The sequence below is a fragment of the Chenopodium album genome, chromosome 7, assembly GCF_948465745.1.
Source record: "Chenopodium album chromosome 7, dcCheAlbu1.1, whole genome shotgun sequence".
NCBI lineage: Eukaryota > Viridiplantae > Streptophyta > Magnoliopsida > Caryophyllales > Amaranthaceae > Chenopodium > Chenopodium album.
The window spans coordinates 57,164,519-57,169,899 of NC_137840.1; the positions used below are offsets into that span (position 1 = coordinate 57,164,519).

General features: G+C 31.8%; 1 long non-coding RNA gene across 1 annotated transcript; it reads right to left on the minus strand.

Moving 5' to 3' along the window:
• Nucleotides 1–1,431: 1,431 nt before the first annotated feature.
• Nucleotides 1,432–4,412, minus strand: LOC145637964 (uncharacterized). The gene is made up of 3 exons (XR_014114564.1): nucleotides 4,245–4,412; nucleotides 3,946–4,062; nucleotides 1,432–1,683 (listed from the first exon to the last, which is right to left on the minus strand). It is a non-coding gene; the product is annotated as an uncharacterized LOC145637964 (long non-coding RNA).
• Between the last annotated feature and the right edge of the window lie 969 nt (nucleotides 4,413–5,381).

Sequence of the window (5,381 nt, forward strand, 5' to 3'; positions counted from 1 at the left end):
TATTCATTGGTTGTGGTTTGTGAATGCATGTTTATTCATTGGGAATGGTTTGTCAATGCATGTTTATTCCCTGAGCTTGTCAATCAAATATTGATGTGAATTTGTGGTCATGATGAATTGAGTTGAACCTTAATTCCTGAAATAAGGTGCTATATTCATGAAGTTCACTTCACACTCTCTGAGATTGCTTATAAATTTTGGGGCAATCTTTTTCATTATGCTGTAACCTTTGTTGAATTTTTATTTTAGAATAATTTTTTAATATGGATAACCTTCCTGTCAGTTAGATTGCCTATTTTATTGGATATTCATGAAGTTCACAGATATGAATAATGGAGCTTACCTAAGGGCATGTGAATATGGATTTGTTGGATATTGATGCTTGGCTGTGAATTTTATTATCTAGTTGCCTATGGAATTGTGTATTTTTGTGCATAGCAGAGATTATTATAGAGAGAGATTCTGTCATGACTCTCATGAGTATTTGACATTTTTCATTGATGATCTATTTGATGTTTGAGATTTAGTTCTCCCTTTTTTCCTCGATCTGGTTCCATCTATTCAGGTTCATTTTTATGATAACTGTGTGATATATGTAAATATATTTGATTCACAAAGATTTGTAACTACAAACCAACTTTTTGGCAATGTTAGTGGTCTTGTACAAGGTATATTGTTTTTAAACTTCAGAAAATCAGAGTAAAATCAGTTCTAAGTTGTCTTGAGGAATTTCACAGTTCATGCTTAGTACTAGGAACTTTCAGTGAGTTTCATAATTTGATTTTGCCAAATTTCAAAGGTTGTGAAGCTTTTAGGTTCAGGCACTTCTTCTGTGAACTTGTGGAATTTGTGTTTTGTCAATGCATGTTTATTCCTGGAATTTGAGTTTATTCCTTGAGCTTGTATTCTTGAACTTGCACTACTAGTAGAAAAAAATGCTATTTGTAACTGGCAAAATTGATTTTTATAACTAGCATTGTTGGTTGCGAATGCCACCGTTACAACTAGTGAAAATTATTCGTAACTGGCTAATGTTAGTTACTAATAATGTACTATTTGTAACCGGCTTTACCCAACGCCGGTTACAAATAGACAATTTTCCAAGTTAGAAAGCACACTATTTGTAACTGGCGTTAAGTTATGCCGGTTACAAATAAAGTACTATTTGTAACTGGCATAGCCTAACGCCAGTTACGAAACCAACCTGTCTTCCTTTGGTAAGCATTTCTTTAAAAATGAAACAAACCTCATTCTCTTGTTCCCTCCCGAATAGTATTTTTATTTTAAAAAAAATAAATAAAATGGTAGCGGTAGAAAATTCCTCTACTGCCACCACCCGTACACTACTTTTTTTATTTCAATGTAAAGACCATTAATTATTAATAAACTTTCATAAACTATAATAACTATTAATCTAACCAATATAAGATAAACTTTAAACAACATCTTGTAAATTATATTGAATTGATGTACTTGTAAATTACAAATATTTCTCACACAACTCACAATAAATAATACTCTTAAACTAGAAAAAAAAAAGAAGCTAGTTAGTTAATTGTTACAATGTTTAATCTTCAAATTTTGATGATTTTGTCAATTTCGTCTCTGTCTGCTTCACAAATTTGACTGTTCTATAAGGGATGGCAGCAATTCACACTGAGCACTTGATATTTCGCCCGAATTCTGCATGGGGAAGAAATATATACATTAAAAAAGCCAAAACTAAAAAAGGGTTGTTTTAGACGATCACTAAATGAACTCTTCCAATTACATGGTCAATGCATCAAATTGAGGGGATATAAAAGAAAACAAGCATCAAAACTCACAAGAAAAACTTCAGTCACTTATTAGACAAAACTAGTCACAAATAAATTCAATACAGAAATCAAAACAAGTAATTCCGCTAAAGCTATGCCATGACTAAACTAGCTATCACATACATATAATTGTATCTGACTAAACTGTCACATAAATATAATTGCTTTTATAGTTAAAGGGAGAGAACGAAATAAAACAACCCCACATACAAAATACAACAAAAACCTAGGGTAGCAGATGCTTGGTGCCTTAACTAGCTAGCTCAATTTTCAGCTAGCACAATCTATTACATACACAAGCTAGGAGATACCTAAAGTAGCTCAAATTTCAATTTTCGGAACTGGAGACCAAACCATAAAATACACAAGATAGCAGGTGCCTATTATCACAACCTATCACATACACAAGTTAGAAGTTGCTTGAAACACAGGGAGACATACACTTAGGAAAGTCATTCTTTGCAAAATTATTTAATTACCTTGATGAATCTAAATGCCAAAACTAGCTCAAAACTCTGTTGACCTTTGCTTGAGTGAACTCCAACCTAAAATGTGACCACAAGGGACGAAGCCAGGAATTAAGACTCGGGGGGGGGGGGGGGGGGGGGAAGGTTTATATTAAACAAAATAGTACGGTACTCGTATTGTATCTCCTACATTTTTTTTCACATCAAAAAATTTAATCTAAGACTATTATAAATTAGCTTTGACCATAATTTTTGACTAATATATAAAATTAAATTTTTATAGAAGAATTTACTAAGCTAGGAATTTCATGATTGTCAATAATGTAGCTTATATACTGTTAATATGTTAAAAAAAAAAGGATAACGCTTGTATGCCAGGAATTGAATTCTTTTATCAGCCTCAAAGCATCTTAGTATAGATACATCACAAACTAAAATATGGCTTTAGGCACTATAAATTTAAGTGACAATAAATTGAGGTGTATGTGGAAGTAATGGAACACTAAAGGGGAAAGGGAACAAGATAAAGACTTATATTATATGTAAAATTTCAGTAATGTTCAGACAGAAATAAGAAAGATTATTAGCTACGAGATACGTACAATCCATGAGTAAGAATTAGATACAGAACTTCCATTTAATTACACGAAGACCCATTTACCAAAAGTGGGTAGTAATATAAACATTAGATTTCAACCATGAGTCTGACCACCACAAGCTAGATGCATCTGATATCAGTTTTGATATGTGCTTGAACACTGTATGTAATAAAATTAATAAAATAAAAACCTTACTCCTTGAAGATACAAGTAAATATGACAACATACAGGCCAACCAAAATGACGTGTACCAAGCAAGCAAAGACATCAAACCTAGCTTCCGATCTATCAATAAAATTTTCCTCCACGATATATAATTTCTCAAGAAAGTTTACATAAGTTTGTTTCTATAGCCTCTTCACCATGTTTTAAACACAAAATATGTCCACAAATCAGAGAAAAAAATCCACAGAAAGTGTAGTAGTGGCAAGGATGCAATTTACATGAGTAAAACACTCTTAAAACTACCTAAACCACATAGGAATATCCCAGCAAAAATCTCAACACAGCTCTAAGAAAAAAGCACTAAAACAGAAGCATATACCAATTGAACCAAAACTGACCAGTTTTCAGAAAACAACCCAATTTAATAGCAAACAAACTCAATAAATTCTGAAATTTTATATGAAAAAATTAGACAAAAAATCACCCAAATTCAAAAAAAGAATCACCTAAAAATCATCTGTAATGAAGGAGAACGAGCCCAGAGAAGTCAGACCTCTAAACTATTCCAGTGAGATTCTACCAATTTGCAAAAGGGTAGAAGAATAATTTTTACGCACGAGAATAAACCTATTGAATTAGTCATAGATTGGCTTTTCTACTTGAACCAGGAACGAGAATATTGTTGGTCTAGTATAAGTTCATAATTAAAACAAAACATGAACAGAACATGAGCAATTTATTAAACCCCATTACTATAATCAAAAGCTTGTTCCTGTTTATTAATTTTGTTTCACTTAAAATATTGATAATTAAATTGTAAACATTCTCATAGAAGAATTAAAATCAAACACACAATAAATCATAATAAAAAAATTTCCCAGAATTGAAGAGCCATACCAAATGTTCAACTATACACCGATTTAGGAATTTTAAGCCCTGATTTCTTTCTCTTGCGCTTGAAACTCTCGCCACCCAACTTTTCAAATCTGATGTTCTTCAATCTATCCCAATTTACTATAAAACCCGAAAATTTCAACTAACAAGGGATAAAACTACAAAAAATCCATTAAATTAAATTACTAACAAACAAAAGCATAAACCCTAGAATTCTTTTTAATTTTTTTTTTTTTTTTTTCAAAAACCGGTTAAAATTAATCAAAAATAAATAAATAAATTATTCTAAGATCGAGACATACCGTAATGATATTGATGAATAAATTTTGGAGAAGCTTTAATGGAGTTTTTGAGGAGTTTTTACTTTGGAGCAGTTTCAACTTTCAGATGAGAGAGAAAATTTGTGAGCCTTGTGAAAAATGGGGACCGATTTGTAACTATGAGGGAAAGAGGGTCTATGACTAATTTCTTCTAAAAACAATAAAATTAAAAAGTGAAATGAGATAGGTAGCATTAGTAACCAACTTTAATAAAGCCCTTTACAAATTTATAAGGTCAATAAAGTTTGACCTATTGTTTGTAACTGACTTTTTATATGCCCATTACTAATAGTAGGTCAGCCTATCTTTGACCTATTATTTGTAACTGACATTGCTAATGTCGGTTACTAATATTAAATTATTTGTAACTTGCACTATCTATGGTAGTTACTAATACTCTTGTAGTAACTAACATAATGTATGCCAGTTACTAATAGGGCGTTATAAATAGCATTTTTTCTAGCGTACTGTACTGTTTACTGATTGCGGTTACTTGTGAGTCTTTCCATGTATTTTGGTATAGTGGGAATGGGATGTTTTCATTGCAATATTACTATGGCTTGTCATGCATATGCTGATGGTTGTGTAATTTGTTGCTAATGTAGGTAAAAGTGTGAAAAAGGGAGTTGCTAATGTTAAAGGAGATTATAAAAGAAGCAAAAGCAAAAGCAAAACACCCATTGAGAGATTTTATGATGAGTCCGGTGGTTAGTATTCTGATTCCGAGTCTTTATCGTCTGGATCAATGTCGGCATCAGATAATCCTTATGCTCCTGATTCTGAAAGTGTACATGAATCATATACTGATGTGTGTAGTGGAGATGTTAGTCACTGCTACAATAGTGATGAAGAGGTAATGGAATTTACTATGATTTTTGTTTCATTAAAGATTCTTTTGTGATAATGTGTCATTGTGATTGTGGTAATGTGTGATAATTTTGGGTATTGTAGGTGAAATAGGCTGAACGCAAAGCAAAGGCTAGGAAACGTAAAATAGATCTGCAGGTGTATGTGGTGAGTGGTTATTTGCTCTTTGTTTATATAATAGCAGTTTATACTTTATGTAATTTTTTGAGTTGGTGATTGCTTTATTTTTTTACCTGTTATTATTTTGCAGGC